At 39.2% G+C, this 13,661-nt stretch overlaps 1 protein-coding gene across 1 annotated transcript in view; it reads left to right on the top strand.

Annotated features, from left to right (window-relative positions):
- The window catches only part of nhsl2 (NHS-like 2), a 152,959-nt gene that overhangs the window by 110,010 nt on the left and 29,288 nt on the right, over positions 1 to 13,661 (top strand). The window lies entirely within an intron of this gene.

Below are 13,661 nucleotides of genomic sequence, written 5' to 3'. Positions count from 1 at the left end.
CACAACGATTAGCATACAGCGTATATGAGGGACTGTTTTGTGTGTCTTTTTACATGTGCACACAATTGCTTCCATAAGCAAATTTAATTGTAATGTAAGTCTTCAATTATTCAATAATTAGTCTGGTCCTGATTTTGACCAGTTTACATTCAACAAGTCCTCCAATACTATATGATAGAGCATGTGGTTCCGTATTGCCTTTAAAACTGACGCCAATTTGGGTTTTTATGACTCTGTTGAAACGCTGTTACGAAAATAATTCACACGCTCTGCCACCGCTAAAGTTAAGGTTTGGTTAGGTTTAGACACAAAACGGTTGGAAAAGATGTCATTAGGGTTAAAAACAACTACCTTATTAAAGGTATAGTTTATATCTTTTAAAAGTGGGGTTGTATGAGGTACTTCTCTATAGTCTGTGCATAAGCTACAGTAGATGGCGGTCGGCACGCCCCCAGTTTGGAGTAGCAGTTAGGAGTACCGACACGGAAGCTAAGCAATGTACTGCGGTGGACGGGGGAAGCAGCTAAACGTACTTTAAACACCTTCAAAAAAAGCTCACCTAAAAGAAATCAATATCAGTTTAAGTGTACGCTATATTCAGGACATTTTACCGCTTGACCTTGCTGTCAGACAGCCCTTGACGATGGGGAACTGAAGCCGTTATCTCTGCTCTCTTCAAAGCCACCAGACTCCTTGCAGAAGACAGGAGTTGCTGGTCTTCCACTGCCTCAATCAGTTAGTTAATTTGTTAGTTTTGTTATTTCCTAACCCTTTAAAATCAATCAATCAATCAAATTTATTTATAAAGCACTTTAAAAGCAGCCAACGTTGCACAAGGTGCTGTACAGAAACATTTTAAATAATTTAAAACATTTACAACATCTACATTTAAAACATAAAACAGTATCACAGTATCACAGTATCACATATCACATATTTAAAACACCAAAGTCACACAATAACAAACAAACTAGCCGATCGAGGGCAGTGGTAGTACAGCAACTCATGTGTTCTGCGAGGTAAAATGACTGTTAAAATGACAGACCAATAAATAGTAAAATATTTAAATCTTTAAGATCAACACCTTGTATTTACCAAGCTCAGTGTTGTCCTCAGTTTTGTCCCAATACATGGTAAGTATCTGCACATTTTGTATTGTAAACAACAGCAACATTTTCATATTATCTGTCCCCATCAACGGAAGCTCAGAACCATTAAGATTTACCACAATAAGATCTGCACATTTTGTGATCAAAGTTTTGGTTTCTATGGTAACATATGCAAATGATGCAAATTATTTGTAGTAATATATTATTTATTTAAAAGTCAGTATTGTGCTCCACTGAAGGCAAATATATTGTGTTCAAAACAGGTTGATAATTAGGGTTGGGCATCGTTTTGATTTTAACAATTCTGATTCCAATTCTTGCTTTTGATTTGGTTCCTACGATTCTCAATTACGATTAAAATTGGAACTGATGATCGGATTTGAAAATGAAACTTTTCCAAAATGATTCCAATAAAAAAAAAAAAACGATTCCATTGAAATCGTAATTTTTGAAACGATTTCAAGTTGGAACCGGTTCTCAATGCCTAATCCTATTGACAAGGGGACGATTTGCACGCCACTATTTTCCTCCTGATTCTGCTCTGCTCTCGACACTGCATTTTTATGAAAGGTTTTTCCTCCTCTGCAGACAGATTTACTGTGTTTTCTGGCAAGAGTTACAGCAGCCAGATTAGCATTTTATATGTTTTTCTGCACTCCATTAAGCAACAGCAAAATATTCATATTTTTCATACTTTGTTTCGCTAGTGTCATCCATTACAGGCACACTGGCTATTTGCTCATACTTGCTCTCTAATTTTATGACAATCCATTAAGCAACGCTCAGATATTCATACTTTGCCACCTCCTCAACACTCGACATATTTAACTGACATTCTCTTTAATGTAGGTAACTGTGTTTGTACCAATTCACCATTTTTTTTTAATTATACAGAGGATATATCCCATAAAAAAACGACGTGTTTAATTTGATGCAGCAGTTATAATCAGATTTTTAAGTACTGTCAGTTTTTTTGAGTGTGTTGCTCTTCCATTAACATTTAACTGATGACATTTTCCATTAAAGTGGGCCTTTTTGTAGAACTGCTTTGGAGTTGTAGACAATGTGTGCCAGAGTGAATTATGAAGCTCTCCTGGAAGCTTGTGTTGGCCTGCTTCCCAATTAAGACACTGTTACTTGGTTTGATTTAGTAGCTTCAGATTCAGTCTGTTATGATGAATCGTTTCATGATATGTAGAAATATATTTTTCTGATACGTTAATTGATATTTGACATTTTTAAAGGAACACACCGATTGGGACTTTAGCTTATTCACCGTATCCCCCAAAGTTAGATAAGTCCATACATAGTCCTTCTCATCAGAAGGCGAAGCACTGCTACTTGGGCGGAGTGATTTGCTTGCCCATACACCTGAGAAGTGCCGTGGTGAGGAGCAGAGAGTAACAACGGTGCTTTTCAGGTGTTGCGCTAATCACTCCGCCCAAGTAGCAGAAGTAGCAGGTCTTAGTAGCCTTCTGAGAATATAGTTCCCAGTATGTATATGGTTAGATGGCTGTGTCTCATGTGACCTTGTTATTTGTACACACTGTGACTATATAAATCACAACATGTGAATAGGAAAATGTTGGCGTTATTTTGTCACTTATTGGGAGCAGTAGGCTAGATGGAGGGTGGGGGTGTGGCCTTGACCAACTGCCACTTTGCTTGTTTGCAAGCCATGATGTCTCTCTCTTTCTCATGGGTGGGCCAAATTCTCTGGGGGGCCAAAGCAGAGAAAGGGGAGGTAACCTTGCTCCTTATGACCTCATAATTTTGAGTATACAGTAAGTATTTGACATGCTACAGACCACATATATTTAAAAATGAATGACACACTTTACAAAAAAATTGCCAACTCCCTATGAATAATGAAAATAATGATAATATATTTTCAGGTAGGATATAAGACATCCTCCATTAACATAAAAACATAAATTATAATAATATACTCTACTGTGCACTGAATAGCATATAATCTTTATTATTACCACAAACTAATGTGACCTTTGTGTCTTCTCGTAAGTATGTAAACATCATTGTGTTTAAACAAGAACCCAATAGTGCTGTGGTGGTTAACTAGCACCTGATTTCCAGTAATGACGAGTAATCAAAAGCGGAATGGAGACCTTATTGATATTGTCTTTTATAATGTTTTAAATTAAGACAAACTGAGTGTCATGTATTGTACATTCATTGGCACCATTTAGTACAATACTTCCTGCTTTATCCAGGTTGGAGAGTTAATGTTGGCATTTTATTTTTTCCCTGTTCATTTAATTTAAGAAGGTGGGTAGAATAGTTGTGCAAGCCGTAGTCTGTAAGATTAGAGGAGAGTTTCTGGGAAGATGAAGGATGGGAGGGTGTTTTGAACGCTACTACTGTAGTTCCTCCTCTGAAGTGTCATGCAAAACGACTCAACCAATAATTCAAAACTGCGCCAGGCGACTTTGAAGCTGTCTAGTAAATGTGCGCACACGTTGACACTCTCAGTGTTGGCCAACAGCTCTTAACTGTCTATCTAAACTGCTGCTGGTCACACAGTAGCCAAAAGGGCCTGAGATAAGACTGTGAATGTGTGTTATCCATTTCAGAAAAGCCATGTTTGAAAGAGAGAAGCTTGTTGTAGTGTGGTTTTTTGGATACACTACATGGCCTAAAGTGTGTGTTGTGGGATTGTTTAACCATAGACATTAATCTGCCGCTGTAAGAACCTCCAGCCTTCTCTAAAGGCTTTTTAAGATGTTGGAACCTGGCTGCAGGGATTTGTTCCAAGTCAGCCATAACAGCATTAGTGAGGTCTGCCAATGATGTTGGGCGATAAGGCCTGGTTCCAGCTCATCCCAAAGATGTTGGATGGGGTTGAAGTTAGGGCTATGTGCCGGCCAGACAAGTTCTCCCGCAACAAAACCATTTTTTATGGACCTGGCTTTGTGCTCGGCTTTGTGGGGCATCACCATGTGGAGACATGTCTTCTCCAAACGATATCTAAAGAGACTGTCCTCCCAAGAAAAACAGAATTGGTTATATTCAATACATAATATATATCTGTTATATGCTGTAGCATTAAGAGGCCCAAATCGTATAAAACTAATACAGATCAAAAGTACATAAATGTTTATAGTGTCTGATTACGTAAGTTTATATGACTGTAGATGCTGTGATACTAGCTTTAACACACACTCCTAACAAGTTGTGTGACTCATCAGGCTGGAATATATTTTTCAGTGGAGGTATCATTAGTGCTTAGAGCTAGATAAGAGTTAGCTGTCTGCTCTCTCTTTTATTTAAACCTCAAGGCCAGAATTAGACTGCAGCACCTGCTGTTAGCAACAGGACCATAAATATTGTCTTTGCCTTTCACTTTGTACACTGTATTACCTTTTTTTTCTGCAGATCAGTAGGCTTCTTTTCATCTTACCATATCTTATCTTATGCCGCAGCACTCTCCTCAGTAGCACCAATGCTACAACCTTTCCTCACAGTGGACAATGCAAGATGATGTGCTATAACTGTCAATGCTGGTTGGGACGCAAACAGTCCGATAAACGTTCCCCGTCTGCACTAACTTGACTATAAAATGTCACAGCAGCCCTGTAATTGTGTCTGGGAAGGTCTGAGTCAATGCAAGCTGTTATCTACACGGGCTGATAAGGTTTTGCTTTGGTCAATACACATTAACATGCAGGTGCAGCATAGATCAAGTGGCGAATGCTGATTCAGGAGAAAAAGTTCTCCCACAGGCAGAATTTCGTTCCTGTTTAACATAGGGCTGGGCGATATGGAGAAAATCAAATATCACAATATTTTTGACCAAATACCTCGATATCGATACCGCAACGATATTGTAGTGTTGACTATTGGTGCTTGCACAAAATATTTACACAATGAGATTTTTGATAAATAATCGGTAATGTGGATATAATGACTAAGTGGGTAAAGGCAAATAATAGAGCAGTTAACAGTCTGGTAAGTTCAGAAAAGTACATCACTTTACTGTAATGCAGCCTTTAAAACCAGGAAAAGACAACACTTATGCCACATTATGATATTACGATGTCCAAAATCTAAGACGATATCTAGTCTCATATCACGATATCGATATAATATCGATATATTGCCAAGCTCTAATTTAACGCTTCACTTTGAAAATGAGACTTCAACTTTCATCAGTTATTTACTGTTGAATAATTGACATTATTACAGATGTTGAACCATTTCTTGTATAATATACTTATCATTTGAGCATCAGGTTTTTGAGCTATAGATATGGTTTGGTTTTGATTGAAGTTGCTTAAATATATATATATATATATATATATATATATATATATATATATATATATATATATATATATATATATATATTTTATTATTTGATTTCTTAATATATTGATTTAAGTCCCTGACTGACTCTACATGACAAATATCAATGCCTTTTAAAATTATTGTATGCAAATTGTTCGTTAATACAGCATTTAATTAAGGCAGGTATTTAGCATTTTTGACAAAATTGGCTCGTGAACAGAGAGCTAAAATGAGTCCTTGTTGTCAGCCCGGAGCCGTACCTTTGACAGTGAAGGGAGTCCTTTTCAGAGGATTTATAGATTGTTTGAACTTAATAATCTGGTCTGTTTATTTTTGAACCACAAATATTGCCTTTTCTTTGCTCTAGGAAATGAGTCAGTTTGCCCAAACTGTCACTCTCTTCCTCTTTTTCCAATTCCCTCTCTGTGGAGCTTTTGGTTGGAGTGACATCGCTGTGAATCAGACAAGACAAACTTGTCTGTCTTGTTTCTTTCCTTAGGGGTCTTCTAGAGAAGTTTTTCAAATATAGGCAGAAAGTGTGACACTTAAATGCCATGATCTGGGGAAGTTTGCTTTTAAAAGAGTTGCATTTAAAGTTTATCAAAATAAACCTGGTGCCGATCATACAGGGCTAAGGTGACAGTCGCCTGAAGATAAGAGGAGAAAACTCATGACTAAAAACCACTTTGGATCGGTTCAGAGGTTTGTTACAGGGCTTGTAGTCTATATCCACGATGCTCCACTTCCGGGACGGCTCCGGTAATTCCGTCGGATGTCCCTCTTTTCGGCCGGATGTCCGTTACCTTCTGCTTTCTTTGTGTTGGAATTTTAAAACTCTGGTGGATTTCTGAGGACTATGGTTAACTGCTCCTCAGCTCTCTGCAGGGTAAATCCAGACAGCTAGCTAGACAATCTGTCCAATCTGAGTTTTCTGTTGCAAGTTCCTTCCAGAGCCGTGGCTCTATCCGGCGCTTAGTGCCGCCCATGAAGATTGTGATTGCTTTAAAGAAATGGCAATAAACCAGAGCACGTTTTTCTCCCATTCCAGAAAGCTTTGTGGACTAGCCAGACCCTCCTCCGTAGTGCTGTGGAGGAAAGTCTGGCAATGCGAGACTACAGGGCTCATAATGTGAAGGAGAAAGTGGGATCGAAGTGTCCTTGAGCAAGGCACTCAGAAGTTGTGCAGTGGGAGAGAAGAATTTAATACAGTCCTGAGTGGTTAAAGACAGAAGTCCTGGAACAAAGCAAACTCAGGCTGGGATAAAACAGAAAAATTTACTTATTCTAAGTTGCGTCAACCTCTTATTTAAAGCTTGGAGAGCTGAATGTAAAAAAGACTCAATTACAGACTTGAATCACCGCTGCCAAAATCTCTAAATTGAGCAGCTGATTATAGGTTAATAAGATACTATTTGTTGTGTGTCTATGGTTCACCTTAAAGTGGCTATATGTAACTTTCAGTTTGTGTTGATTTCAGCCTTTGGACAAAAAGCAGTAATGTTTTTACCACACCTGCAGTTTTCCTCAGACAGAAAGTCATTCATTTACAATAAGATGAGCCAAAGCATTAAGAGTTTGTTGTAGCAACCAACATAATAATAACTTAGATTCATATAGCGCATTTCATGAAACCCAAGGACGCTTTACACAAGTACAGGGGGACAAGGGAAAAGAAAATAGTAGGCCAACACAAACACGGACTAAAAGGAGTAACACGTCCGCGCTAAATGGGGGGACGTAGTTTAATGTCTGCTACTGACGTACAACCACATTGCGCAATATGAAGTTATTTTATAAATGAAATAGACATATGACATACCCAAGGCCCAATTCAGGGTCGGTTTTTAATAATTTAATTTATCTTTTAAAAGCCCGAATGAGTGTGACCCGGATTTCGCCCGTTGTCTTTCACTTTCCCTTTTAGCTTTTAGTTCTATAACTTCTAAAATAACATTAAAATATAATTAGGCCTATATAAAGAAATTACCACCCTTTACTTGGCTGGATACAATAACAGAGGTTTTTCTGGTGTTCAGCCGAAAATCTGTGACCCGTCAGAATGCGTGCTCTGTTGCATCGTCGTACCTGCCGTAAATCATTTTGTGACTTTGCGGGAAAAATCAGACCTGATCAAAGGCCTATATAAAAACTATAGCGTTCTTTTCACTGTTAGTGTTGTTTGCTGTTACAGGTCATTTATGATCAATCAATGGAAAATTGCACAGTTTCAGAAACATTTAAAAGTTACATGTAGTCACTTTAAAGAATCGAATACAAAAATTCAACTTTTCTTCTTAAGTTTGAACCAAAGAAGACACAACCCCCTTAAAAACTTCACTCTGTGGACTTTACTCTAAAAAACATCAGGTAGTCATCCACAAAGAAAGTATACCTTGGATAACTGAAAAGAAAGAAACAAAGAAAGCCCATAATTGGATCAGAAAGCCTTCTTGCGGTTTCTCATGACCAACATAAACTAGGCCGCTAACCGCCAAATCTGTCCTTCTAGGTCACAACCACCCGCTTTCATGGTACACACACCAGCCCCTTTTCCCTGTAATGGATTGATCAGTTGTGCATGTTAAATCACAAGGACGAAGACATGACATGCACATGGGTGCACTTGAACACACACATGCATCCATGGCGTGCACGTAGTGTACACAGACAAACAAACGCTCTGGCTGCGGTGAAAGAGGGGTATTGTTAATTTCTGTCTTCCCCCCTTTGTCTTCATGGAGGGGAGAAGAAAGGGTGACCCAAATTTGACACGACCGTGGTGCATATTGTCAAGGATGGTTGGGCTGATCTGTAAATGGGTGCACTGTACACACACACACACACACACACACACAAACAAACTTGCAAACACACAAAGATGCAGATTGATGCACATAGACATGAGTTGCTAAATGACATTTAAAGTGAGTGAGCGTATTTTGGGGCACAACACAGGCACACACACATTTGTGCACTCACAGCACATTCACACAAACATCTAAATGAGTGATACACATGCACACCTACACACAAACACACACAATATACAGGTTAGTGATGCATGAGTGCTTGGCCCGCTTGTCTGGACAGAGGAAGGGGGTAGGGTAGGTTGTGCTTAACTGCTCTGTGTGTGTGTGTGTGTGTGTGTGTGTGTGTGTGCGTGCGTGCGTGCGTGCGTGCGTGCGTGCGTGCGTGCGTGCGTGCGTGCGTGCGTGCGTGCGTGCATGCTTTAGTGGGAGTGACCGGCATACCTTTAAATCCCGCACACCAATAGCATCCCTTCTCCCCCCACCCTCATTTTCCCACCACAGTACCCTGTATTCATGCACTCAGTGGAGCCTGGCTACTATCTGAAGCATGGATCTACAACTGTTTACCTTCCCTCTCCTTCCATTTTAGTGTTGCTGCTTTTAGGACTCAACCTAATGCCGGTCAGCGACAGATCCACAGCGTTTGTTTGGACATTTTAACTTTAACTGGAGAACCAAACGTCATTTTAATCTGCTCCCAGGGAGATTCTGCAGGCGGCTGAGTAAGTAACTTGCCAGCGGTGAAAGAATCCAGATCGTAAAAGTTGCAATACCAGAATGTAAAAGTACTTCATTCAAAATGTTACTTGAGTAAAAGTATTGGGAGTGTTATCAGCAAAATGTTCTGAATAAGTAGCAATGCTAGTAATGATGCATTACTGTGTACGCAGGATGTAAAACTTTGTAGCTGATAAAAAATGTTGTCCATTTTACCTATAAACTCTTCAACATGGCATCATGACTTTTGATTAAATATACACGGCACTTCCCTAAAGCCAAATGGCGTGTTATCTGTACGCATTTTGAGCTTTCCACGTGTATGTCTACGCTGTATACAGCGGATGTAAACATACACATGTGCTATCCCGAGAACGTCACATGCGTGTACAAAAAAATTCCTAAAAAAAGGTTGGGTTTAGGAAAAGAACATTTGGAAAGGCTTTAGTAACACAAAAAAACGACACGCTTAGGAAAAGAATAAACTTTTGGGTTTAGGAAAAGAACAATGGGGAAGGCTTTATTAAAAAAAAAGAAAATAAAAAAAATAATTGGTTGATAAACGCCACACGCAGGACGCGATCCCAGCTCTCCTGGGTGAAAGTCCTGTGTTTTACCCAATCTGCGGACTTCCGTCCTTTCATACTACTCACTACGGCGATAATTCACATGTAATGTAGGTCAATGGAGGCCAAACGGCGTTGGTAAACACGCTAAGAAGCGATTATGCGTCTTGACAACACGCCAAAATGGCCTACGAATTGGCGTGTCATACATACGCCACTTCATGACATCAGACTGAACTTTTTCAATATATAACACACAGTGCATTATATTTTTTAAATAAGCTGATCATATGTTTTGTATGTACAAGCTTAGTCTGCACAATATATAATATATAATAATATATATATAATATAATATATAGAATATAGTAAAAAGTCCCAAATCTGCGTCTTTTCATCACCCACCTTTCGGTCCGAAACCAACCCTGCAAGCATCTCCTACCCTGTTAGCGCTGTTGGCAGTTTGGGCCTCATCGGTGTCATGTTGTGTATATTCCCTTCCTCCTCCTCCTCCTCCTCTTCCACCCTCTTCTTTTTCTACACCTACTTTCTCATCTGAACCTTTTTTTTCTGATTCTTCTGTTGCTTTTCTCCCAATATTTCTTCTTCAACTGCCTCGTCTTTACCGTCTTGTAGTTCCACACCTCTTCTTCTCCACCTACATCTTCTTCTGCTGCCTTTTCTGCATCATTTGCTGCATCCATCCTACAGTGACCCTCCTTCTTCTTATTGCTCTCTGTTCATTTCTCACTTTCTCTGACCTTCTCAACTCCTCAGTTTGCCCCCGTGTTACCTTCTACCGCTTATTTCATGGAACTTGTCTTTCTTCCTCTGCTTCTTGAAACGTCCCCCCTGTGTGTCATCTGCTTCTCCTTCACTTCCTCCAGCTCCTCCTCATACTGTTCTTCTTCTCTATCAGTCCGTTCACCCCATGTGTCTTCCGACTCTCGCTGACGCTTCACTTCATCGGGCCTCCGCAGCCTGGATGAGACGAGTTTTGGCTTCTGCTCACCGGCTGATCCTGCTGTTTTGCATGCAGCAGTCAGGCAGTTTTTAATCAATTCTTTTTAACACTGCAAAATAGACAGTTCTCTATCATGAGCGCCGGGTGTGTAATATGCCTCTATGAATACAAATAGCCAGGGACGTGTTTTCTTAAAGCAAGCGCTTACAAAGTGCAACGTCTAATAGCTTCCTGAGGAATTGGCAAATGCAGTGAACAAACAAGTTCTCAGTTTATGATGTCATCATTAATGTTTATGTCCAAACTCTAATTGGAAACATACGAGATTTTGTGAGAGATTTGATGCAAAACTTGCCTCGGCCAAGGGGAATGTTACTTGTTTTTTAAATCCAACGATGATAAAACAGTTTTGCGGTAACATAATGAAGGTGTTACGTAACTGCACATTAATTTAGTTAAGGCTGTAATCCTTCAAAGAGATACATAACCTTTTGGGTACCGCTTGAAGTTGTAAATAATGGCTTTATTGATTAATACATCATTTACTAATGCTTAGAGATCACTAATAAAGCCATAGAGAACATTATTTTGTTTGCGAGCTTGTGGCATCCTTTTTTTTTTATTACGTTACCAGATTGAGCCATGCTAGCTGTTTCCCCCCAGTCTTTAAGCTAAATTAAGTTAAGCTAACCAGCTTCTGGCTGTAGCCGTATATATATTAAGCTTACAGACATGATACTGATCTTCTCATCTTAGTCTCGGCAAGAAAGTGAATAAGAGCATTTCCCAAAGGTCCTTTAATAAAGGGTTATGAGTTGATCAGATTAAATTGCTGAGAGTTTGCATAGGAAATCTAGGCTGAAAGCAGGCCTGTTGCTTTGGACAGATCCCGTGCCTTGTTGTGCCTTAAACCTAAATGTAAGAGCTCCAAACCGTCAGAGCTTCTGCAGCGTCTCGACCACCCAAGCAGCCTGATTTTTGTCTTATCCTCTCTCTTCCTTTCTTTTTCTGTCCCTCATTTTCTCTCACTTGCCGTTTTGTTTCCCCACATAAAACCGAAGAGACGAAAACTTAACTGTCAACATGTGTAGTGGAAAATTGTTCTCAGTGTCACCCGAGGGACACAAAACAAGGAGCAGCCTTTACAACGTGTAATCCTCGTCTTGTGAAAACCTTTTTGCTCTAGTTTGTTATTGTCGTGCTCTACCTTCAATTGAAGGATTGTATACTCTGTGAAATGTCTACTGTACCATCGTCGAGTTCATAAAACCCTTTCAAACTCAGCTGAATAACCTTTGAAATGCATAGTGGCTGAGCTAAAAAAAATCATCGTAATCCATGCTGAAGATTGGGAAAGTTTTTTTTGTGTAGAGGCCGTCTTGTGTTTCATCTGAAGTTTAGAGGCATAATACACTTCCTTTAGATGTTTTCAGCCTGCCGGCACTTTTTAGTTTAGCAGAGGGAAGATGTCAACGGCGATGATTCCAAATGCCATTAAAAAAAAAGAAAAAGTGCTCAGAATGCGTGGGTACGTGGACTGCCTGCCCTCCTATAAAAACACATCATTATCTTTTTTGTATTTTGTGGTGGTGCTGCTGTATATTAATTTCTATTGATGACTCCAAAACACTCCCACGTTGCCTGCACTTGCTTAAATCTGACACCTGCCAAAGTTTCTGTAAACTACCGACATTGTCGAATGTGTTTACCAGGCAGGCGTGAAGGCTGTGCAGCGGATTCTAAAGGCCATTACAGCTCAAAGATGATTCAGCAGGTCTTGTTTTGCCTACCAAATTGACCAATACGACTGATGAAAATGACAATCTGTGTCACTTTGTCTTCCATTTTGTAACAGAAATACATTTACATCACTTAAAGCAGCATCAATTGATGTTTTTTGGCTTCTCTGTGACAGCAGAACAAGCTTTAACATTGACAAATGGTCGCTGTATAAAGTTGTTATGACAACTACTCATCTAGCAGATGCAGAGCAACATTAACATTTATTCTGAGTCATGTTTCTAGAACTTCTTTTTGCCTCCATCAACTCCTGAGAGAAACATTTGTCTCTTTATAGCTGCCAATGCTCCACTTTGTTCACCACTAAGTCTTCACATATACTTGTTATTTCCGTTCAAAAGTGACATTTTTTAATTGGACATTTATGAGAAATGAAATGTATTGAAATAAAGACTTATTTGATTCTCAATACCAATGTATATTTCCGCAGCTTTCGCTTGTTAAGTGTATTAATATTACTCATCTAATCTCTTTACTCTGGTATTAGCAAATTATTGCAAATAATGATTATTTTTATGATTGAATCATTCGCAGATTCATTTCTTGATTATTCCATTCATAATTTAGTCTTTAAAATGTTAGATAACAATGTAAAGTGTCCACCACAGTTTCCCTAAGCCGAATGGGACGACTTTCAGTTGTTTGTTTTGTGCAAGCGACAATCCAAACCCCCCAAAATATGAGGTTTATTATCATAGATAACTAAAACAATGGGCAAATGTTCACATTTAGAACTGTAATTTTTGGGGATTTTATGCTTAGAAATTGCTTTAAGAAATATTAAATATTGTTGCCCATTAATTTGATCTAAGGGACAAATCAGTTTGGGATCTAGTTGGTATGTTGAGTGGAGAAAAATAAATGAATTGACTTTCCTGGTTTCCATTAATAAATTCCTGCACGTTAGTTAATCAATTCCCTCACATTAATGAATTGTCAGCCTTCTGTCACTTTTTGTATATAAAGACTTATGTCATCTTTTACTGAAACGTTCTTCAGTTTTGTGCCACAATGCAATTTGATTATTTTTATTTATTTATTGATTGAAGCCAGTCTTTGGTGGGTGGGGAGGTGTTTATTCCCCCCCCACCTCCCTTTATCGCTAGGCAACTAAAATGCCACCAGCTAGGAATCCATATTGTCTCAGAGAGCAAGTTCAACCCAAAACTCTGTACCTCACTGACGCTGCTGTTCCACTGAAGCTGTCAGCGGGATGGTGCCCGGGAGTGTGTGTGTGTGTGTGTGTGTGTGTGTGTGTGTGTGTGTGTGTGTGTGGGTTTGTTTAACTATATTTGTGTGGTCCAAAAACCGGGAGTCCAGTATACTTGTGGGGTCCCGACAGCTTTTTGAGGCCAAAATGCTGGACCCCACAAGTTTAAAGGGCTGTTTG

This window comes from Perca flavescens, chromosome 19 (assembly GCF_004354835.1).
Source record: "Perca flavescens isolate YP-PL-M2 chromosome 19, PFLA_1.0, whole genome shotgun sequence".
Taxonomy (NCBI): domain Eukaryota; kingdom Metazoa; phylum Chordata; class Actinopteri; order Perciformes; family Percidae; genus Perca; species Perca flavescens.
The sequence above is the reverse complement of the archived record's forward strand: the minus strand, read 5'-3'. Positions and strand labels throughout refer to the sequence as shown.